The following is a 25,808-nucleotide window of genomic DNA, read 5'->3' on the forward strand; positions in this document are numbered from 1 at the left end:
TCTTACTGGATTTTCCTTCTAAGACTCTTTCAATTGTATGCAGATTTCTCTATCTCCACCACCAATGACCCATTCTAATTCCAAATTAACATTCTCCTGGACTAATGTAAGAATTTTGTTACTGGTCTAATGCATATACTTCACCCTCATCCTTTTTGTTCTCTGTACCCAGAAAGATGTGTGAAAGCACAGATCTAATCATGTTATCCTCTCACTTCCAACTTCATTGGCTTCACACATTTGAATAATGACAAAAATCCTTCCATGTTTATAAGGTCTTGCAAAGTCTGATCCTTACATACATCTCCAGGCTCAGTTTGTACTGCTTTATCCTCATCTTCAGCATGCCAGCCATGCTGGCCTTTTTTCAGTCTCTCATATTCACTGTCTTCTCTTGCTACATATTCTTTGCTCATTGTTTCCTTTTCGCTTGGGATACTCATTTCTCATCTGTTTGCCTAATTAATTCATCTTTCTAAGTTCTGTACATATGTCTCTTCCTCACTCTGCTGAAGTCTGATTTTTCAATTATAGGTGCATAGGAACTATAGAACCATAGAAGCCTATGGCTTCAAATTTATGATCAGTTTTTGAGATTATGAATAATTTTTCTCTTCTAAAAGACTATAAGCTTCATGAAGGCAGAGAATCATACCTGTTTTTGCTCTGTTTTATTTCCAGCATTTGGCTTAATACCTGAACATATGCAAAGCACTCAATAAATCTGAATAACGTTGTGTATAAATCTTTGAGGATATAAAATAAATGAGATATGGTTTTTTATGCTCAAGGAGATCCTAGAGAATGGAGACTGCCACATAAACAAAATGAGGCAAGTCCTAGGATATCCACAAAATTCTTTGTGAATATTAAGGCTTTGCATGTCTGTATTTGGGAAGGTGTGTATATCTGAGGTATGACTGGTTATTTTAAAAAGTTCAAAGAGGATGTAATATTTGAGTTATCTTGAAGGAAGAATGGGATTCAAAAGTGAGCATTCATACTAAGACCAGCTCTGTTACGTGAAGTGTTAGGTAGAGAGATAAATTATCAACTAGAGTTAGAAATCAGAGCCAAACTAAGGAAAGAGGGGGTATTGTTGAAACTTTGTGCCAATGGACATGAGAAGAATCAAGATGGCAGCAGCTGAATAATGCTAGAAACAAATGTTGTCAGAAAAGGAGTGGAAAAAAATACTGAATTCCTTAATAATCACTTTTTGTCATAAGGGCTCTTTAAATAATATACCATTTTTCACATGAGCCTTTCTTTCAGTGTAACAACTTTTTCATCCTCCAGCCCACTCCAACCATAAGCACAGCGTCATTTATTAATGTGAGCTATTACTAAGAATATAAAATGCTGTTGAAAAAGAAATCTTATGAGAAATATAATTTATCTTCCAATTCTACCATAGTACTGTATTCTGTTTGATTAATCCATCATTACTGATTTAATTGGTAGTCTCCACAAATAACATAAGTAATTCTGAATGTGGTTGAACAGATAGATGAGGTTTGCTGAGTTCTCCAGGTAGACAGTGATGTTGGGAAGAAGCACTAGTGAGGAAATAAGTTGACAAAAATAATTCTAAAAAGAACTTAAAAAATCACATTTGAGAGACTTGAAAGAATGACCATAGTCTCTTGGTCAGTTAATTATATTCTTAGTTGCTTGCAAAATGATAAAAATAAATACTGTTTTTCTCATTTCTGATGAAAAGTGACTTTCATTTTTAAATACCATATCCTTTAATTACAGTAGTTTTACAAATTAATTGTCAGGTCTTAGTTTGCACTGACAATCCAAAAGAAGTGGCTTGGTAAGTATTCTGGCTGCCACGTTAGGCTGGGTAATTTGTCAGACATGACTGGTCATATATACCTGGAGAGAGGTCATATATACCTGTCAGACATGACTGGTCATATATACCTGGTTGATACTTTGAAATTTTGGAGAAGAAAACTTTATTATTAGTGCATGGTCAGTGTTGTCTTGGGTTGACAGTTTTTTGTCAATTGCCATTGTTTTTGCCATTCAAATTTTTATTTTTCTTATTTTTTTTCTTAGTGTTAAAATATTTTTCAATTGCAAATTAAGGGAAAGTAGGTTAAAAATTTTAACTATTTAAAAGTTTTTAAATATTTTAGGAGCTGTTAGTTTAAAGTTGTACATAATTCATGCATATTTTACCTTTGTCAATAAGGCAAAGACAATGATAGTTTTTCTCACTGTTCACACATCTGTCCATATCACTTTTGGGGGGACTTTTTTACTCAGGTTTCTTTTATATTGTTTAGGAAGTAGAATGAAATAGGAAAGAAAAGTATATATGATAAGTATATGTGTGAAAAGTATATATGAAAAGACTTGAGACTTTTTTATAAGACTTTGCCATTATATTCTTGGTTAGGTCTTCAAATACTTGACAACTTGGAAAAATTCTCTCATATTGGGTACCAGTTAAGGGCAAAGGATTCTATTCTGAATGCTGTTTCCTTTTAAATTATCAAGACAGAAAGAAGAAACCAATTGGGTTGGTTATTTATTTTTGTTTCTCTTTTCATAGAACTCATTTATCCCAAATGATCTCTTAAAAGCTTTTTCCATATTCTAAAAAAGAAAGTTGTTATTGAAAAGCTTAATTCATATTATTACAGCTGGCATAATTTTATTAGATAATTTTCATATGTGGTATAATAAAATAATATGCCTGCTTTCTCAAAGAAGGGATTGATATTGATGAGAGAGTCTTAAGCATTTTCACTAAAGTTCCCTCAATGGCAGACCATAGTGTGGCTGTTCCCTATTTCCTGCCTCCAAGACTCAGAATTCATCCTATGAAGATATGAAGTTTATTTTGAAGTTTCTAGTTCATCTTCAAAATGTAGGTAAACTTTGAATTTTACTCGTATAATATGCCTATTTTGAAATTAATGGGAATTTCTAGGTACAGGAAGAATCACACCGTTTATATTGCAGGTCTTTTTATTCCTTGTGCATAATCAAATTAATTTTTGTAGTCAGCCATATTCCAATTTAGAAGCTGGTGTGAGAGAGGGAGCCCAAAGAGAATTGTCCAGAGAACTTTCCTCTCTACTCAGCTCTGAGTTAGGTCAAAGTTTGTCATTTTTTTTTTTTTTTTTTTTTTGGTGTTGTATGCTTCCTTCACATGAGGCTGCATGTTTAATCAATATGTATAAAGGTTTATGGACATTTTGTAGAGCTTGAAACGTGATTTTACTTTTGTAAATGATTTTGATGTTTTATAGTCATTTTGTATTTGCTTTTATGACACATTGCTAGATGATTAAATTCATGGTAAAATCTTAAAAAGTGATATGAAATATAACTTCTGTTCTTGAGAAAATCACATTATTTAGATAGATAGAAATATAAATAGATATTTTTAAAAATATTTTTAATGTTTTATTTATTTCTGAGAGAGAGAGAGAGAGAGAGAGAGAGCATGAACAGGGGAGGGTCAGAGAGAGAGGGAGACACAGAATTGGAAGCAGACTTCAGGCCATGAGCTACCTGTCAGCGCAGAGCCTGACGTGAGGCTCGAACCCACGAACCATGAGATCCTGACCTGAGCTGAACCAGGACGCTGACTGAGCCACCCAAGTGCCCCTAAATAGATACTTTCTAAGTGATGCAAAGGTGGCCTTGCGAGTGTAGGGGAGTAGTGCTCAGCCAAGCCCAGTGCTGTCAAAATGGCATCAATGAATTAAACCCTAAAGAGTTTCTCCAGAATACAAGGAATATTCATTTTTCATACCAGAGACAGTTCTTTATGCAGTAGTTTATCACCTTCTTATCTGGAAGTGCTTACTCGGTCTCCTGAACCGAGTAGAACACAAGCTTCCTGAAGTATAATGCCTGGTATATAGTAAGAATTCAATAAAATTTATTGAAAATATCTTGAATACATTTTTGTCACAAATTGTATTTATTGCATAATAACTATAGTTTACCATTTTCATTGAGGACCTATATAACAGGGTGTGAATTAAAATCAGTCTTAATTACTCACCAGTCAGACAAAGCTTCTGGTCAGTATGATAATGTAAATATTACTATACACAACTGATATTCTTGATTTAAAGTTTCCCAGTGCCTCTGTTCTCTTTGGAGTCTACATAGCTAAGGGACCCATGAGGCCAGACCAGAGGATGAGTGTGTCTTACTTATATTTGAAAGTGAGGAGGACAAGAGAAGAACAACACAGTGTATTTAGGAAGAATCACTGAGGGGCAGAGCTGCAGGACTAACATGGCCAACAGGCTTACAAAAACAAGGAGGACCTGGACTGAAAGGCCTCACACCTAGAAAAACTCTTTCTTTTTTTTTTTTTTTTTTTATTTCTAGGAGAGAGAGAGAGACAGCGTGAGCAGGGGAGGGTCAGAGAGAGAGGGAGACACAGACTCTGAAACAGGCTCCAGGCTCTGAGCTGGCAGTCAGCACAGAGCCCGACGCGGGGCTCAAACCCACGAACCGCGAGATCATGACCTGAGCGAAAGTCAGACGCTTAACCGACTAAGCCACCCAGGCGCCCCTAGAAAAACTCTTTCTTAAGAACCTTTGATTCTCTTTTTTTTTTTTTTTGGGGGGGGGGAAACAACCCCTAACAGATAAATATCATTCTTATTTCTCATTTTATATGAGAAGGCATCACAGAAGAAATTGCAAAAGGTAATTCCTGAATCATGTGTAGAAGTCTGGCAAACAGTCAAAGAAGGGCAAGTGTACAAGTTAGAACCAATCAGCATGCTCTACTCAGAGATGACGAGTGGTACAATGTGCTTGGGCTGTGGAAGATGCAGAAGTGATGTGGGGGCAGGAATGACGTAGATTTAAAGTCTGTCTGTTGTTCAGGTGGTGTTGCTTTCTGGATTTCTTAATTGTTCCTGGATGGTGTTCTACATAGTAAATGTTGCCTGTATTATTTCTTTACTAGGAAACTAAAGATTAAATTTTTACCTTTTTATCACCAGATTGCTGTCATTTTTGATAAATTAGAGAAAAGTTAGCTCTAGCTTTAGTTATAAAACTTAAGGACCTTAACCATAAACAGCACATAGTTCATTTTGCAATATTAGTATTGTATCACTTTCTGATTAGAGATATAAAACACAATTTGGACCCAATCCAAAAAAAAGGACAAAGAGAAAAATAATTACCCAAAATCTAATCACCTTGAAATAATTACTCTTTATCACTTTTTTTTCTGATTATGAGCATGATATATATTTGTTGAAAAAATTGTCTTCCTCTCTTTAAAACTCCTTGAATGTATTTCTCCTGTGAAACTTTGATTACCCAAGGGGTCATTAATCTACCTATTATGGTACACTTATATCATGTATTCACATTGATTATAAATTTATTATTCAGTACTCCAGCAATTATTTTCTCTGTCTTTCCCATTAAATTGTGCTTTTCCAAGGCAAAGGCCTTAACATATTTGTATTCTCTGCATGAAGACACAGTGCTTGGTACATGTTAGTCTCCAATAATTGCTCCCAAATGAATGAATGGTTATCAGCTTATAAATAACAGTATGTTATATCATGAAGGTCAGAGAAATAGGGTTGCATATTTTTCATATTCATTCATTTCATACTTTGTATATTCATTGAAAAACTTTTTGTGATTATTAAGTAACATGAAGTCAAATGGAATTAATTTTTATTACCTGGCACAAACTTTAAGAACTTGAAATTAAGATAAGTTTACACTTGTAGGAATATGGAAAATTGATATAGAAGTCATTTTTAAATGCTGAACTTGATAAGTCAAAAGGTCGAGATTACTATACATTTTAAGTAATGTCTTTCAGGCCTTGGACCATACATTTTGGTTTTTAAAAATTTTAGTTGCTCTTTTCACTGTCATATGTTTCTTTGTTATTACTCTTCGTATTGCTTATGAGGAAATTGTGGATATGGCTGGTGCTCAATAAATGTGAAATAGCTCACTGCTTTTATTTAATTGAAGTTTTGTTTATTATTTATTTAAAAATTTTTTTAGAGAGAGAGAGTGGGGGAGGGAGGCAGAAGGAGAATCTTTCAATTTAAAAAATTTTTAAATTTATGTCAATGTTACATAGCATATAATGCAACAATGATTTCTGGAGTAGATTCCAGTGTTTCATTCATTATGTATAACACCGGTGTTCATCCCAACAAGTGTCTTCCTTAATGCACCTTACTATTTGGCCCATCCCTCCCCCTACAATCCCTCCAGTAACTCTCTGTTTGTTCTCTATATTTAAAAGTCTCTTATGTTTTATCCTCTTCCCTGTTTTTATATTATTTTTGCTTCTCTTCCCTTATGTTTATCTATTATGCATCTTAAATTCCATACATGAGTGAAGTCATATGATATTTGTCTTTTCCTGACCAATTTCACTTAGCATAATACCTTCTAGTTCCATCCATGTTGTTGCAAATGGCAAGATTTCATTCTTTTTGACTGCTGAGTAATACTCCATAGCATATGTGTGTGCATCAATCACATCTTCTTAATTCATCTGTTGATAGACATTTGGGCTCTTTCCGTACTTTGTTGTTGATAGTGCAGTTATAAACATTGGATTACACGTGCCCCTTTGAAACAGCACACCTGTATCCCTTGGATAAATACTTAGCAGTGCAATTGCTGGATTAAAAGATAATTTTATTTTTAACTTTTTGAGGATCCTCCATTACTGTTTTCCACAGTGGCCGTACCAGTTTGCATTCCCACCAGCAGTGCAAAAGAGATCCTCTTTCTCCACATCCTCACCAGCATCTGTTGTTACCTTAGTTGTAAATTTTAGCCATTCTGACTGGTGTGAGATGGTATCTCATTGTGGTTTTGATTTGTATTTTCCTGATCATGAGTAATGTTGAGCATTTTTTCATGTTTCTGTTAGCCATCTGGATATCTTCTTTGGAAAAGTATCTATTCATGAGGAGAGAGAGACAGAATCTTTTTTTTTTAATGTTTATTTATTTTTGAGAGACAGAGAACCACAAAGAATGAGCAGGGGAGGGTCAGAGACACAATCTGAAGCAGGCTCCAGGCTCTGAGTTGTCAGCACAGAGCCTGATGCAGGGCTCAAACACATGAACGGTGAGATCATTACTTGAGCTAAAGTTGGATGCTTAACCAACTGAGCCACCCAGGTGTCCCTTAGAGAGAATATTAAGCAGGCTCCACACTCCGAGCAGAGCCTGACACAGGGATTGATCTCATGACCCTGGGATCATGACCTGAGCTGAAGTCAAGAGTCAGACAGTCAACTGACTGAACTGTCCAGGAGCCTCTAATTGAAGTATAATTTATATATTATAGTATATTAGTGTCAGATGTATAACATAATGATTAAACAGTTCTATGCATTACTCAGTGCTGCACATGATTCATGTATTACTCCTATTCCCCTTTATTTCACCCATTCCCACAGTCATCTAGCCTCTTGCAGCTACCAGTTTGTTCTCCGCATTTAAGGGTCCATTTCTTTATCTTTTGTTTTTCTTTGTTCTTTTGTCTTCTGCCCACTGTTAAATTGGATTATTTGTTTTTTGTGTGTTTTGAATTGTAGTTCTCTATATATTTTGGATATTAACCCCTTATCAGGTATCTCATTTGCAAATATCTTTTCCCATTCAGGGGGTTACCTTTTTGTTTTGTTGCTGGTTTCCTTCACTGTGCTAAAGCTTTTTATTTTGGTATAGTCCCAATAGTTAAATTTTGTTTTTGTTTCCCTTGCCTTAGGAGGCATATCCACAAATACAGTGCTAAAGCTGGTGTCCAACAGATTACTGCCTATGTTTTCTTTTAGGAATTTTATGGCTTCAGGTCTCACATTTAGGTCTTTATTCCCTTTTGAATTTATTTCTGTGTATGGTGTAAGAAGGCAGTCCAGTTCCATTTTTCTTGCATGTCATTGTCCAGTTTTCCCAGCACCATTTGTGGAAGAGGTTGTCTTATTCCACTGGATATTTTTACCTCTTTTGTCAAAGGTTAATTGACTATATTAGCATGGGTTTATTTCTGGATCATTCATTCTATTCTACTAATCTCTGTGTCTGTCTTTGTGCCGGTACCATATTGTTTTGATTACTAGAGCCTTGTAGTAGATTTTGAAATCTGAGTCTGTGACACTTCCAGATGTTTTTTCTCTTTCTCAAGAGTATTTTGGCTATTTGAGGTCTCTTAGGTTTCTACACAAATTTTAGTATTATTTTTTCTAGTTCTGTGAAAAATGTTGTTTGATTTTGATAGGAGCTGTATTAAATCTGTAGATTGGTTTGGGTCATATGGATATTATAACAATAATAGTTCTTCCAATCCATTACCATGGAACATCTTGTTATTTGTGTCATCTTCTATTTCTTTCATCAGTGTCTTATAGTTTTTAGTACAGGCCATTCACATCTTTGGTTAAGTTTATTCCTAGGTATTTTATTATTTTTGATACAATTATGAGTGGAATTGCTTTCTTAACTTCTATGTCATTATTAGTATATAGAAATGCAAAAGATTTCTGTATACTAGTTTTGTATCCTGCGTTTTACTGAATTCATATGTCAGTTCTTAATAGTCTTTAGGGTTTTCTATATATAGTGTCATGTAATCTGCAAATAGTGAAAGTTTTACATTTTCCTTACCAGTTTGTATGCCTTTTATTTTCTTTTCTTTTTCTGATGGATTTGGCTAGGACTTACAGTACTATGTTGAATAAAAATGGTGTGAGTGGACATCCTTGTCTTTTTGATGGTCTTAGAGGAAAGGCTCTCAGTTTTTCCACTTGAGGATGATTATAGCTGTAGATTTTCCTATATGGCCTTTATTAAGTTGAGATATGTTTTCTCCAAACCTACTTTGTTGAGAACTTTTATCATGAATGCATGTTGTATTTGTCGAATTCTTTTTCTATATCTATTGAGATGATTATGACTATAAGATCATGACTTGAGCCAAAATTGAGAGTTGGACACTTAACTGACTGAGCCACTCTGGCACCTTGGGATGATCTATGATTTTTAGCCTTCTTGTTGATGTGATGTATTACACTGATTGATTTATAAATATTGGTTCACACTTGCATCCCTGGAATAAATCCCACTTAATCTTGGTAAATAATTTTTTAAAATGTATTTTTGGATTCAGTTTACTGATATTTGTTGAGGATTTTTGCATCTGTGTTCATCAGAGATACTGATCTATTTTTGTAGTGTCTTTGGTTTTGATATCAGGGTAATGTTGGCCTCATAGAATGAATTTTGAAGCTTTCTTTCATCTTATATCTTTTGGAATAGTTTGAGAAGGAAGGGCATTAACTCTTCTTTTTATAATTTTTTTTAACGTTTGTTTATTTTTGAGACAGAGAGAGACAGAGTATGAGCAGGGGAGGGGGAAAGCTTAGGAGACACAGAATTGGAATCAGGCTCCAGACTTCAAGGTGTCGGCACAGAACCCAGTGCGGGGCTCAAATTCACAAACCATGAGATCATGATCTGAGCCAAAGCTGGATGCTTAACTAACTGAGCCACCCAGATGCCCCAACTCTTCTTTAAATATTTGGTAGAATTTACCTGTGAAACCATCTGATCCTGGTTTTTGTTTGTGGGAAGTTCTTTGGTTACCTGTTCAATTTCATTGCTAGTAATTGATCTGTCCAAATTTTATATTTCTTCCTGATTCAGTTTTGGGAGGTTATGCGTTTCTAGGAATTTATCCATTTCTTCTAGGTTGTCCAATTGATGGACATATAATTTTTCATAGTATTATCTTATAATCCATTGTATTTGTGGTGCTGATTGTTATTTCTCCTCTTTTTTGTCATTAGCATTTTTATTTAGTACAGTGTATGCTAGATTAGAAATACATAATAATATGCCCTTTCTTATCACAGGGAGTCTTTTATACCACCAAAATCATGGCCGACATTTTATATGACAAAAGAAAGCTAAACCAAACTTGTAAATTCTCAGAAAGGAGTAAGGATAGAAGAAAATAATGCATTTTATATAAATTATAGAGTAGAGATACAAGGTAAATCCATTACTTTCCACTCTGACTCAATTTTACAAAACAAAGTCAACATGTATTACTCTGTGAATTGCTAAGAGTGCGTAAACACTGTGACCCTTTCAAAAAGATAATAAACTGTTATCTTGATGTCATATGTTGTTCTTAGTTTTTAAACGGAATTGAGCTTCCTTTCATAGTCTTCTTTAGGTTGTGGTAGTTGGGCAGGATTTTCATCAGAATCCAGCTGTAGTGTCTGGGGCTGTAGTTGCTTAGTCTGCACCTGACAAAGGCAGTCTGTACCATAGATCATTGTATTCTCAGGGGTGGTCAAATGTATTCAGGTTGCAGCAAGCCCCAATGAAGCAACTACTTGTCAATATTATGTTTCTGCCCACATATGCTTTTGATCCAATAACATTATTTCCAATTTTCATGGTTTGGGAATAACAGCCAACTTCAAACACATTACTGGTGCCAATGATCATAGGTTTCGGTTTTGGATATTCACTATCAGGGGTGATATTATCAGGGTGAGCATTTATGGTAAGCACCTGTTCTTCTATTAAACTACCTTCGCCAATCACTCTTGGCCTGATTTCTGCAATAATTCATGCTTTAAAGTGAATCACTGTCCTAAGTCTTATAGTTCTATCACCCCAAATTTCACTTTCTACACACACAACTGCTCCAGGAGCAATCTTCACACTCTTGAGCCTTTTCTGCCATGCTATGGATCTTGTCTTATTTCTCCTCCATTTCTGATTGTATTTATTTGAGTCCTTTCTCTCTCTTTGTTGGGTCTGGCTAAACATTTATCAATTTTATTTAGTTTTTTCAAGAACTAGCCCCTGGTTTCATTAAACTGTTCTTTTGCTTATTTTAGTCATTTCTGCTCTAATATTTATTATTTCCTTCCTTCTACTGGCTTTGGGATTTGTTTGTTCTTCTTTTTCTAGCTTCTTTAGATATATGTAAAATTCTTTTATTTGAGATTTTTAAAAGTTTCTTGATGTAGTCCTGTATTGCAATAATGTTTCCTCTTAGAACAGCTTTTGGTGCATCCTAAAGATTTTGGACTATTATGTTTTCATTTTCATTTGTCTCCATGTATTTTATTATTTCCTTTTTGGCTTCTTGGTTGACCCTCTCATATTTTAGTAGTATGTTATTTATCCACCATGTGTTTGCATTCCGTCTAGATGTTTTCTTGAATAGATTTCTAGTTTCATATCATTGTGGTTGGAAAAGGTGAATAATGTTATTTTAGTTTTGTTGGAATTTATTGAGACTTGTTTTATGGCCTAACGTGATATATTCTGGAGACCATTTCTTACTGTTTTTAAGAGAGGATAAAAGCTATATCTCTTTGCATAAGAAATTATCACTCCTTTATTTAAATGTGGTGAAGCCCATAAAAAGAAATTTTGGGCTTTATTGAAACATAATAATAGACCTGTAGAAGACATAGAAATTATTTAGTATAGTTTACTCTCTTCAAAAAAATTTTTTTTTAAAAATTTCTGAGAGAGGGAGACAGCGTGAACAGGGGAGGGTCAAAGAGAGAGGGAGACACAGAGTCCGAAACAGGCTCCAGGCTCTGAGCTAGCTGTCATCACAGAACCCGACATGGGGCTCGAACCCACGAACCTTGAGATCATGACCTGAGCCCAAGTTGGACACTTAACTGAAGGAGCCACCCAGGCGCCCCTAGTTTACTCTCTTTAAATGATGAGGAAGATGAAATTCAAAAGTACTGGATGACTTACCCAAGGTCACACTAATTTTTAGTGTTAGAGCTATATAAAGGGGACAAATCAGGAGTTTACCTTATGGATTGTAAAGCTAGGTGCCCCAGGTAAGTGGTGGCTAAGTAGTAAGAATGGATTCTCTGGGCCTAAGTAGATACTGTCTTTCTAGCCATCTTGAGCTATCCTGCCCTGTTGCATCTTCTCCTATCTTCTCCTATCCTATCTAATCATACCCTGTTTTACCACATGCTCTTGTCAATCTGCCCATTTCTCTGTCTACTTACATATCATTTATCTATTTAAATAACACTGATTGAGTTGCAATGAACTGACTGGTATTTTATATGTATTATCTCATTGAAACTCAAAAATCTTTTGAGATTTTTATAGTTGAAAACATTGAGGCTCAGAGAAAATAATAAGCAATATGTTGATCCTTTCTTAAATAGCAAGAGATAGACCCACTTGACTCTATCACTCATGTTCTCCATGACTCTTCCATCTGGCTGGTTACTCTTAGCTGAGGCAGCTCAACTAGCAGCCTTCTCCTTACTTTCATTTATGTCTTTGCTAAAATATCACCTCTAAAGTGAGGCCTTCTTTTATGAGCCTGTTTGCAATTGAATTATCCTTCCCCATCTACTCTCTTGCTTTACTTTTATTTTTAGCATCTATTACTTTATATAACTTATTCATTTGTTTTATTATCTGCTCTGCTCTATAGATAGTAAGCTCCATGAGGTGTGTGGATATGTATATTTGCATATATCCTGCTTTGTTCTTTGTTATTCCTTGTACCTAGAATAATGCTGGCACATATAAGTATTTTTGTTGTTGTTGTTGTTAAATGAAGTGGATAAGGCAAATTTACACAGTCCTTAGGTAGACCTGGCTTCTACTGGGGGAGATGAGAGAGAAACACAAAGTTCACATTCTGGAAGCCGAAAATAAATCTTTAGGTCTAGTGGTAGCTGAAGGGAGAAAGGATCAGAAAAGAAGCTCAGGAATGAATTCATGGAAGGAAAGGGTCTGGGCTCATTGTTAATGGCAGAGTAGAGATTTTTGAGTTGCCTTTGTTGTTGCTTAGAAGCATGATGTCTAGCTGGATAAAATTCTGTTAAAGAACTGGGGCAGCTCTCAAGCAGGGATGGGAGTGGCGTGATCCAATGCCTCAGGCGGGAGTTCTGCCTTCACTTGTGGAGATGAGCACTGGGTGTTATGTGGAAACTAATTTGACAATAAACTATTTGTAAAAAAAAAAAAAAACAAACAGAGAAGTCAAAAGAAAAAAAAAAGAACGGGCAGTATGACAAAATGGCAAAACCTAGTTGCTGGACCAAGGTGTAGGTTTCAGAGCATCTTAGCATTACTGAATGAGGGCCCCAAGAGAGGGTATTAGGATTCCATGGGACTGTACCCTTCTTGGGAGAGGCAATATAAATCTAATGGTTCCGTAGAATATTGTCTGTCCAGGGACATAGTACTGTAGGGCTTGTGAAATATTCCTATGCTCTCTATGCTCAGTGGTTAGGGAAGCAGAATTGCAGAACATGGGACATGAACAAACTAGAACTAATCTTGTAGATTTTGGTGGCTGGTTTGCAGCTTATTGAGGTCAGGGCCTTGGAGTGTTTTTTTTTTTTTTTTTTTTTTTTTTTACATGGAAGCCAGTAGACTAGATGACGAGGGTTTGAATGGTAGGATTGCGCATTGTGCAGCAGATTACACATTTGATATTCCAGAGACAAGTTCATTAAAGGCGTTATTCCACTTGACAGAACAGCACTTGTGTAGAGCTGCCAGATTTGATGCTATAAAGGAAACATAGCACTTTGGAAATAAATTACACTTTGTATTAACTGAATGATATATTAATCTTTTCTACCATTGAAGCAGGAGGGAGAATGAGCAGTGAATGTTAACACAGCATTATATGGATACCCACTTGCAGTTCTTATTTCTTTTATATTCATAGACATGGAATTCAGAAACTTTCTAGAAAGAAAGTTTAACTTGCTGCAATATTTATAATAGCTTTTCTTTTGTAATCTGTTTAGTTATAAGAACTTGAGAAGCTTGCAAATTCAAGCTTATTCAGGTCAGTAACTGTTGCAGCTTTCTAATTTTTAAGTATCTCCAAAAAAAAGTTATACTTGGATCTGGCATCTTACTGGATAATTTGAGAATAATAAGACAGTTAAAGAGCAGTCAGAGCTCCTGTCAGGGTGGGAGATTGGAACTAACAGCAAATTGTAGGGCACACAGACCTGGAATCTTACCAGCTGTGTGACTCAGGGTGGGTTGTACAACATCTCCTGTCCATCATCTGGAAAATGGATGAGCCTCCTGTCCATCATCTGGAAAATGAAAACACTGGTTTCATTTTGCAGAGATGCTATGAGGAGAAATGGGATATTATATGTAAAATATTTAGTACTGTGCATATAAAAAGTTGATTTCATTTTTTCCTCTGTTTTGGGAGAAAAGAGAGGGAAAGTCCCAAGACTAATTATACTCTGCTTCTGGATCCTCTTCTCAAAAAGGATCTGAACTGGTGCAATTATTTTTAAAAGGACAAAGGTGTTGTGAAGAAGATGCAAAGCTAATAGATTCTGTCTTTAGACCCTTTATCCAGCTTATTTTCAGGCTCCCAGAATAAAACAATTGATGATGATGATGATGATGATCATGATGATGATGAACTTATGATGATGATGATGATGATGACGACACCCACCATCCTGCAGATGGGTTTTAAAACAGTTCTGTAACACAGGGATTGATTGATTGACTGATTTCAAAGACAAAGATATATTGAGAATTAATTTACATTGTTTCGTATAGCATATAAAGTAAATGCAAGTGAGGAAAATAAAAATCAAGTTTGGTAAGTTCTTATTACATACTATTACAGTAATAGAGTCTTATGTATAGTTATCCCCTTTAATTTTATACTATTTTATTTTACATTGCTCATCGCTTGGGATTCTGACCTCCAGACTTAAACAGAAATTTTAGAACGAAAGTTTACAACAGTCTAGAGTCATTGACTTTCTATTGTAGGATATTCTACCTCCTACTATAACTTGTGACTCTAATTAGTAGATTTATGGGTAATAGCATATTGAAAGAAGCTTCCAAATATGTTAAAATAAAAGGAAGCTAAGATTTATTGAGTGCCCATTACATGCCAGGGCTATCACATGTTAGCCTAGTTATTGCACATATGTAACAAATACAAAACTTGTGTTTTAATTTGGAACCCTGAAGGTGGATGTTCCTGTGCTCCCTCCACTCTCTGCACTTCACCCCACACTTCCAATTTACTTCTATATATTATTTGAGTGTACATTCTTCATTCTTCTACCAGAGATGAAACTCACTTATGATGTGTAGCACCTGTGTATCATACTCCCAATGCCTAGCCTAGGGCCTGGCACTTGGTAGGAGCTTACTAAGTGGTAGTTAAGGAAATAATCAGAAAGGAAGCATTAGGTTGAGGGGGCAGGAATTCTTCCCACTTTTCATTCAGAATGATGGAGTAGTGGGAGAGATGGTATCGATGGGCACTGAACAATATCAGAAGCTACATTTATTAAGCACAATCTTACTGTGTACCAGACACTATGCCAGACTTTCATTCATTATCATATTTAATACCCACAATGACCCTATGCAATAAGCACTCTTATTCCCAGTCCCCATGTGAAGAAAGAAGGAACAGAGAGGTTTCATACATTTCCCCAAATTTGACAGCTAGTGAATGCCAGAGCTAGGGCTTCAAAGTCCTGTATTGTGTCTGTCTTAAAAGCACATATTCTTGAGCACTGTATTTGAGGGCTTGTGACCTGCATGGTGTACTTGGCACACTCAGTCTCTCAGAGATCATAGGGATGCTGCTGATCATATAGAACTGAATTTATAAACTTGTTGAATATGGGAGAGTCCCATCTCAACTGTCCTAGTAGTCATTGCAAAGAAGGAGGTCACAGAAAGGGGTTTAGAAGGTTTTGTTTCATTTTGTTTTAAATTTTTAATGTGGTACAGAACATATAACATTAAATTTAGCATTTCAAACTTTTTTTTTTTAGAGAGAGCGAGAGTGAGAGTGAGAGCACGCACATGACTGTGAGAGTGGGGAGGGGCAAAGGAAGAGGAAGAGAACCCTAAGCAGGCTCCATATCAGTGCATAGCCCAATGTGGGGCTTGATCTCAGGACCCTGAGTACAAGATCTGAGCCAAAGTAGTCAGACGCTTAACAGACTGAGCCACCCAGGTGCCCCTCAACCATTTAAAAATGTACAGTTTAGTAATGTTAAGTATATTCAAACTGATGTGAAATAGATGTCCATAACTTTTTTCATATTGCAAAACTGAAACTGTCTGTTAAACAACTCCCTGCTCCTCCCCTCCCTGAAAATCATTGGTAACCACTCCTCTACTTTCTGCTTCTATGAATTTGACTACTTTGGATACCTCATATAAGTGGAATCATACCATATTTATCTTTTTATGTCTGTCTTATTTCATCTGGAATAATGTTCTCAAGATTCATCAGTGTTGCAGCACAAGTCAGTTTCCTTCCTTTTTAAGGCTGACTAGGATTCTACCATATATATATACATACACTTTCACATACACACACTGTATTTTGTTTACCCATTCATCTGTAGATGGGCAGTTGGGTTGCTTCCACCTTTTGGCTATTTTGAATAACACTGCTATGAAAATGCAGGTACGTTTATCTCTTTAATATCTTTCTTTTTTTTTTTTTAGATGTAGACTTAGTTTTAGACTTGGAGTTTCTAGATTATATAGTAATTCTGTTTTTGTTGTTGTTTTTTGAGGAACCATCATACTCTTTTCCATAGTGGTTGCACCATTTTACCTTCTCACCAATGGTACACAAGGGTTCCAATTTCTTCACATGCTCTCCAACATTTGCTATTTTGTTTGTTTTAATAGTTTTCCTAATAGATATGAGGTGATATCTCATAGTACTTTAGATTTGAATTTTTGTAATGATTAGAGGCTATTAGTAGCTAGAATTAGTCATGGAGTGATTTCAGGGCATAAATTAGTAAGTATGCTCTGGGCAGGATTAGAGTTTGTAAATAGATGGGTTGTTGCAAGAGTTGGACTCTTATCTTTAGAATACACACATAAAGGAATTTACTGTCAAAACAATTTTGTGTTAATTGTGATAATTTTGGAGAATATTTGGATCTGAATGAGTTGGTGTTAAAATAATGTGAGTGTACTAGTTTCCACAAGCCAAATCATGTCTTGGTTTTTAAGCCATGTTTGTCTTGCAAATTTTGGTTTCTGTTTGATTCATTGCTAAGGTCACTTTCTCATGCTTCACGTGATGCTCTGGACAGTAATTGGCAGCCAGGTGTTCATCTTTCAGGGTTACTGTAATAGTTAATTAAGATAACAAACATGGTTTTAGACATAGCACCTGGTACACAGTAAGTGCTAATTAAAGAGTTGCAGTTATGTTATGGTGATAGTAATAGTGTAGTCATAGTGGACATGTAAAGTAGCACTTTAAGATAATGATGGTGGGACCACCTATTTTTTTCTGAAGTTCTATACTTCCAAACAATCCTACTACCACTGCCCTAGTGTAGGAACTCATCACTAATGATCATTAGTTCCCTCCTCCTATGTGCCATCTAATCACACCATCACTGACAAAAAAAATGACCTAGGACCCAAGTTTAAACCAGTCACTCTCCTCATTACAACTTCCCGGTGGCTCTCCCTTGACCTCCAAAGGAATCTAGGCTCCTTTACATTCTGCGTTTAGCCTTCCTTATGCCAGCCTCTGCCCAGCTCTTGAGCTTCATCTCCTGTAGTCCCTGACATGGTATTTATTCTTCAGAGTTCTCAAATGCCTTAGTATCTCACAAAATTCCTGCTATATTATTTCCCTTAAAATTTTGATTTGTGCATGCTTCTATAAAAATTTATATAAAAAACAGTATCCTATCATTCATACTTTCTATTTTTAGTTCTTTTTGTCTTTTGTTCTTTTGCTCCCTACTCCCTCTTCCCATCTTTCTTGCCCTCCACCCCACTTGCAGTTAGTGCTGTACTAACAACTTGTGAAGTATCCTTTTAAATTTTTTCCATGCTCAGGCAATGTTACATAAACACACGTGTGTGTGTGTGTGTGTGCATACATATTCCTGTTTATACCCTTTACTGGATGTATCTAATCTGCAGTGTCAATTCCTGCCAAACTTAAGACCTCTTTAACACCACTGAGTTTTATTTTAGGGGAGAAATTTGGCTAAAATGTTACTGTTTTCCCCAAGTCACCTCCTTTCTCTGACTCAGTTACTGAACAGAAGGGCCCAATATCTGCAAGAGCTTGACATTTTTAATTTGAAAGTTCCATTGTCATTTCTGTCACCTTAGACGGGAGTGTTAAGAAGAGGTCACTGGCAAATTACTGACACTCGATGAACAATTTGCTCTTAATTAAAAAGCCTGATGAAACTCTCTTTGGGAAATGAACTCATTCAAATGGGAGATAATTTAAGCTCATCCACTCAGGTTGCTTTTTTTCTCTATTTTTCCTTCACTCGGTGCATAAAATTTTTATTTAGTCTTGTGATATAAGTTGAATTTGACAGGAACAATTTTTTTCATTCAAACCATAAAATTATTATGTTGTCTGAGTTAACGTTGTGTTTTCTCTCAGAAAAAATAAGTATGGCGTTCCCTAGAGAGATTTTGTGACAGCGATAGAGAATGAAGCAAAACTACTCCCTGCTGGGGTTTCAGAATGGGAAGGAAACACAGTATCATTAAGTACACATGGGACTCTTAAGTCAGAAGGCCAGAGTTCAAGCCCAGTTCTGTCACTGAAGAGCTGAGTGACCTTAGACAAATATTTGAAACTGGGTTTCCCCTTGTCTGTGAAAAGAATAATAATCCCTGCTGTATATCATTGGCTATTCTAAGGATCAAATGAAGTAACTGTTGTGAAAAGATTGAATGGCTGCAAAGTACAACGTAAACATATGGGATTGTCAATATTGATGCCTCCTGATGCTGATGCACTGTGAGAAATACTTTCTTATATAGTTTGCTAGATGGATCCATCAACCAGTGACTGGTCACTAGGCAGAATGCCATCAGAATGGAAAGGTAAGCCCAACCTCTCCCTTATTTACTATACCCCATATAAAATGAAAAACAAAACAAAACAAAACAAAACAAAACCTGAGGCCCCGAAAGGGGAAGTGCATTGATGAAAGCCACACAGCCAGTTAGTGGTACAGCCAGAAATGGATATTCCACTTCCTGCCCAGTATTCTTTCCCAAACACCCTGCTTCTAACTTTAAAAAATAAGTAATAGGATTCTAGTTTGACACGACCACTTAGAAATGGAAAAGCAGAAAGAGTTTGGAAGTTTGTTTAACATGCCCCATTCCCATTTATCCCTGGAGGTTCACATTTGCATATTGTTTGAGGAGTGTCAAAGAGAATTTCAACTGAACTGAACTGAAATGCCAGATTCTCAGATACAGAGTCAAGCTACCCTCACACCCTGATCTGTGTTGGTGATTCAGTGAACAGCAACAATAGGCCAGTATTACATAGTTTACCGGAACAGTGTTTCCCAGATTGTATTCTGGGGAACCCTTGTTCCAGAGGAGCTGCTCAAATAAAATAGTTAATTGCTGAATTGATAAACTTTCTCCTGGAGATTCATAGTGCACATCAGCATCCTAAGCTCCTCAGCGAGGTCAGAAGAAAAATTTGTTTAATTTGTTTAAAGGTTAAACTGGTAAATTTGTGTGAAGAAAATATTTTTTCCCCTTTAAACATTTCATATTGTCCTCTGACTTGTTGTTTCTCTTCTGCCTAAGAAGGAAAAAAAAAAAATATCAGTAGATGCCAGTGTCAGTCTCCAGGAAGAGGCCCTCCACACTGCTGTCCCTGAAACCCACTCCCCACCTTGTGCAGCCCTAGGTAGGGCAGGCATGGGCTGCTAAGTTTTCCTGGGCCTTATGAGCTCTCTGTCAGGGTGAGGGGAAGGGTTCAATGCCAGGGCAGACTTAATAACCATTAACCAGATGCAAATGCAGACATCTCTGCAGATGCCAGAGTGAGAAGATGAGAACAGCCAAAACCCAGATTAGATTATCTGCATCTCAGTGCACAACCATATTAACAGATATCCAGGCCCAGATACTATTTGCCCCCAAAGCTTTGATATTTGAAAGTCCCTCAACCATTCTTCCCACAATTTACACATAACTCAAAGCAAATTGGGTAGAGAAAATCTTGAATTGCCATTTAAATCCTGAATTAATTAGGGGGAAACAAAACAAGAGCCAGACCAAGGGTCATTATTCACCTTTTTCAAGTGGGGGATTGAGATAGAAATCAAGTTCAGAAAAAAAGTAAAGTTTAATTATCATTATTATTATTTTTTGCATTTCTGAGTTGGTGGATTGAGAAAAGATTCTACCTCCTATAAATTTCACATTGGCATCTTTTACTACCATTATACCCACTTCCATGATTCTAGAAAATTGGTCATTTAACTTTTAATACAGTAAAAATATTTTTGGACATCTATTTTGAGCATTATTCTATTTATGTAACTTGGCTCAGGTCATTATCTCACGGTTCGTGGGATCAAGCCCTGCATTGGGCTCTGTACTGACAGCATGGAGCCTGCTTGGGTTTCTCTCTCCCCCTCTCTCAGCTCTTCCCCCCCACTCACTCAGTCTGTCTCTCTCAAAATAAATAAGCAAAACATTAAAAACAAAAGAATAAGGCATGATTATTGATTTCAAGTTGTTCCTAGACCAGTAGCACACAAAAATCATATTATAGCAGGTGTTCAATTGGGAACAGAGGCTGACTGTATTGGTCAGTGCGGCAATTCAGGCAGAGAATTATTTCTGTAGAAGGAAAGGAGGGCATTGAATTTATTTAGTAGAAATAAAATGAAATAATAAGTTTTAAATAATGAAAATGTTGGCAAGGCCCTAATAGAAAGATATATAAAAACAAAATTGGCAGGATGTCTTAATTTTTTAGTGCTGCATGAATAAAAGGAACAAGACTACAGAGTTTCACCAACTGGAGTTAGGAAATCTGTAATCTCTGAAATGCTGTATACCATTCCTGATTGCTCTTGCCTGGATTCTTCCAAATTATAATAAGAAAAATATACTGAAACAAATGAGGAGTGAGTGAAGAATACAAGGGAGTACGATAATGTATAATCAAGGTAGCTCTTTTTTGTGAAAAGTCTCTTGGGCCGTATATGTTTGATTTAATACAAATTTGATTGTGGAAATGCATGTGGCTTTTCATGTCCATGAAAAGAAACCTGCATGGAGCTAATGCAGTGAAGAGACTTGGAGTTATTTTTGAGGGAATGGAAAGATCTCCATTACAAGCACAGAGGAAAGGTGGTAGGGATACATGGTAGGGACGGGTGATGGGAGGGTAGTACGCTCTGTCTGCAGGATTTGAATAAGATGAATAACTACAGTGAGTCAAAGATTATTGTAAGACAAGAAGGCCAGGGATGATTATACTTCTGTGGCTTCTGTGTAAGACGAAGAGCCACCTAACTAATTTTAAGAGGATCTTGTGCTGCATCAAAGAGAAAACCTAGAAAAGCCAACTGAGAAAGGAATGTCCCCTTTGAAGGAGAGTGACAAGTTTTATGGAAGCTCAGATGACCAGGAAGTATATATCCTGTTATTACATCTAGACATTTTCCAAAGGATGCAGTCATCAACTCAGGATGAAAAATCAACTGGGACAGCATCCCAGGCAGTGTCCATGTGAGTATGAAAAATAATTTATGAACCATAAAGTTGGTATTCTGACAGATTGTTGAGCTCTGCTTCCCATATTCAGGACTGTTGGTCTGCATGGAAGAGGTCAGAATGGAGGAAGACATTGGAGGCTCTGGGGCAGACAATGTCACAGCCCCACTTACTACTAAATTCTGAAATGACTCAAAAGAGAGGTACCTGGCTGGCTTAGTTGGTAGAGCATGTGACTCTTGATTTTGGGGTTATGAGTTTGAGCCTCATGTTGGGCAGAAAGATTGCTTAAAAAACAAACAAAATGACTCAAAGAATTTTTTTTTCCATTTAAAACCTTAAGTTTTAAGAAAAAACCCTGATACTCTGATAATTATTGTTGTGGGTATATTGACTTCTTGTCCCCTTTCTGATCTCTATTAGCAGTAATTCAGCAAATTTGTCATTCACAATAAAAATGTGTGCTTGAAACATAAAATATTGTGATATCGAATAGAGCTTAGCATTTGATAATATTCTTAGTAAATTGTCATAAGATCATCTCCAATTCAGTAATGTAAGAGTCTACATAAGCCTTTATGAAAATGTTGAATCTCTTAATTTTTTAATTCTCACACATGGAACCATCTAGCTAGACCATAGTTATTATACATACATTTAATAAACTTCAGTGAGATGATGTTTAACAACTTAGTAAAAATGCTGTCTCCACTTAAGTCAGTGATGAAACCACTACACAATTTTTAATGCAAGTAGTTATCAGTGTTTGTACAAAATAGAACTCCTTGTTGCCTACAAGGAGAGGTACTTCACATAGACACATTTTGTAAAGAAATATTAACAGTTAAAAGTCTTGACCTAAGTACAGCTTTTTAAAAAAAGCTTCTTTTGGGAAATAATCAATGATGTCAGAGCCTTTCCCAACTTACCATCAACTCTACACTGTTGTCATTTTTCAAATTCTCTTGTTTTACAGCTTCAGCTCTGCTGAAAATTCACACTCCATCAAGGAAATTATTTTACAGCATTGTGGATATAGATATTATGGTTCTTAATGCTTCTAAAAAATTGGAAATCAATGTTAAAAATTATTGTAACAAAGGAGTAGACAGTGGTGTTATATGTAATGTGATATAACACATAATAAAATATATTAGGCTAATGTAGTTCATATAAAAAGGAGCTAGAGTAGAAGTTTAGAATAAATCTCCAAATGCCGTGGTTATTTTTATTTTTTACTAAGTGTGTGGCAACATTATTTGAGATGCTACTTGGTTTATGTGTTTAGATCACCTGGTGTTTGTCTGGGGAAGTGTAATATTAGGGTTGGAATTTTCTGTTTTCAGATACTTGGGTCTGTGCTCAAAGTTGGATCTGTCCTCTCTGGTGATAGGCTAGAAGCCAAGAAGGAAGAAATAAAAGAAAGGGGAGACTTTTCAGCCCCATAATTTTATTTGATTATCTCTATAGATGTGTCATTCAGGACAGTATACATTAATCATAAGTATCTAATTAGGTTGGAATTAATTAAATTTACATAAAATAAAAAAGCTAATTTACTCATTTACATTAGCCACATTTCAGATACTCAAGAGCTACCTGTGGTTAATGGCTACTGTCTTGCATGATAGACCCTTTCCATCATTACAAAAAGTTTTCTTTTAAAATTTATTTAAAATATATACTTTATTAAGGTATGAATTAACGTATACAACTTCATGAGTTTGGAGACCATCAGAATGGTGCTATAGGACTGAACACCTATATTAGTGGACAAAACAGGAGGCTTATAGAAGGATAAAATGGGTTTTTACACATTCTTACTTTGAAAAAGAAACAGTAATCAGTTGAAATAACATGAACTTATAAACTCCTTCCCTTTTTAAAAGAAGTCTCTCCTTTGTCACAAAGGCTAGAGCATGCTCTCCTCTGTTATTCCACCTGCCTGCCAGGAATGGTAAAATGGTGGAGCAATGTCTTGAGCCTCTCTGGCCCACAAATTTTAGCTAGTAATATTTTTTTCCACAAAAAGGAACTGTATCTTATGAATTAATTTCACATCTTGGAGCATATTTTTTAAGTTTTTTTTTTTTTTGAGACAGAGAAAGAGAGAGTGAGATCAAGAGCGAGTGAGAGAGAGAGAGAGAGAGAGAGAGAGAGAGAGATATTGAGAGAGAGCATGCCCTGTGGGGTGAGAGGGGCAGAGAGAGAGAGAATCCTAAGCAGGGTCTGCACTGTCATTGCATGGAACCCATGAACCCTGAGTTCATGACCCAAGGCAACATCAAGAGTCAGATACTCAACCAACTGAGCCACCTAGGCACCCCAGAGCAGAAAATTTTAAGATGAGTCCAAGTCACTTGTTTTTGGAAAAACAGCCTGAAGAGTAAGAAGCGGTGATTAAAGTTAATAGTGTTAAATTGCATCTTTTGAATGATTAATGCATTCACGATAACACAAATATAGGAAAGAGAATACAAGATGGGCTAAAGATGAGTTTCCAGTATGGTGCATAAAAATGCTATGTATGGAACAACCTTAATTCTGTGAGCAATAAGCTGGAGTTTGGACCAATAACTAGATTACCCATTATAAATGATGGGCAATTGAGAAATGAGAGGAGGTCTGGTCAGAACATATGGATATAGAAAGTAATGCAGTAGGATTTCTGTTAAAGGAAGGTGACATTTTTGAAATACATAAATATTTCAGGAGGGGTTCAGTAGGAAAATCTATTTTATAGGAGGAGTGAGCAGCTATCAGTATTAATTAGAAATAAAATAATTTATTAGGAAGTTTGGGGAAAAAGGAATGTATATTTTAGTAAAACTTTGTAGGGAAAGAGACTACAAGGATGCATACTGGTAGAACAGTAGACTATATGAACGAAGAGATCAGAAGCATACTTAGCTGGACCAAATAGCGTAATCCTCCATTAAGTATATTTTTCTATAAAACCAAAAATATACATGTTTCACTTACCTACTTGAGTAGAGGAGAGCCAGAAGTCAATAATGTGTGTAGGATACACTGCTGGGGACACAAAGCAGGGAATATTCAACTCCGGTTGAGAAAGCCTGATGGAGTCGGATGATATTTCATTTTGGGGCCCTAAAGAATGAGTAGGCATCCTCTGTTCTATTATTGGGCTTGTGGGAGAGAAGAGGAAAATTTCAAGGAGAAAGAACCATATTTGCAAAGATATGGAAGTGAGAAATGTAGGGTGCCTGTGAAGAACTGCAACTATTTAATATTTTTTAAATGTTTAATTTGTTTCTGAGAGAGAGAGACAGCATGAGCAGGGGAGGGTCAGAGAGAGAGGGAGACACAGAATCTGAAACAGGCTCGAGGCTCTGAGCTAGCTGTCAGCACAGAGCCCAATGCGGGGCTCGAAACCATGAACCCTGAGATCATGACCTGAGCCAAAGTTGGACGCTTAACTGACTGAGCCACCCAGGGGCCCCAAGAACTGCAACTATTTAGAAGCTTGGGGAATAGGATCCTAAGCAGAGTGAGATGAGGTATGTTTCAGATCATGGCAGGTCTTAAATTTTGGTATAAAGCAGCTGGTACATTCTACTGAGGAAAAAGTGAATAGATTTAACTAGCTCTTAATATTTGCACATTGCTAACAGGTAAAAGAACAATATTCATCTCAAAAAACCTAGAGGGTACACAGAAGGTGCATTTAAATTTTAAAGAAATCAGTATGAGCTCTTCTTTTGATGTACATATACAAATTATGTTCCAGCAAAAACCAATGAGTTTAATTATATATCACAGGCTAACTTTACAGAGCACTGTCCACTGTCTTTAGATAATGTAGGACCCATCAGAGCCTGGAACTCAGCACTTGACTGCTGCTGGTAGGGAACATTTCTCCTTCTGTTCTGAGAAATCTGCATGATCAAGCCAGAGTTCATGATCTCTTAAGGCCTCACAGGCATATCTCCAATCACCATTGCCTTCTCTGCTTGTTGGACTTTGTTTCATTGTGTTAGAACTATGTTTCCAAATGGGAGGTGTATTAGTTTCCTGTTTCCACTGCAACAAATACTTAGTGGTAAAAGAACATCAATGTATTTTCTTTTAGTTCTAGAGATCAGAAATCTGAAATCAGTTTCAGAGAATTGGAAGTCAAGCTGTAGGCAGGACTGGAGGTTCTGCATGGAGAATGTGTTTTAATTCTTTTTTTTTTTTTTTTTTTTTTTTTTTTTTTTT

At 36.2% G+C, this 25,808-nt stretch overlaps 1 pseudogene; it reads right to left on the bottom strand.

Annotated features, from left to right (window-relative positions):
• Positions 1–10,188: 10,188 nt before the first annotated feature.
• LOC120231626 lies at positions 10,189–10,838 on the bottom strand (annotated as a pseudogene).
• Positions 10,839–25,808: the final 14,970 nt, after the last annotated feature.

This window comes from Hyaena hyaena, unplaced genomic scaffold (assembly GCF_003009895.1).
Source record: "Hyaena hyaena isolate Hyena2069 unplaced genomic scaffold, ASM300989v1 scaffold_59, whole genome shotgun sequence".
NCBI lineage: Eukaryota > Metazoa > Chordata > Mammalia > Carnivora > Hyaenidae > Hyaena > Hyaena hyaena.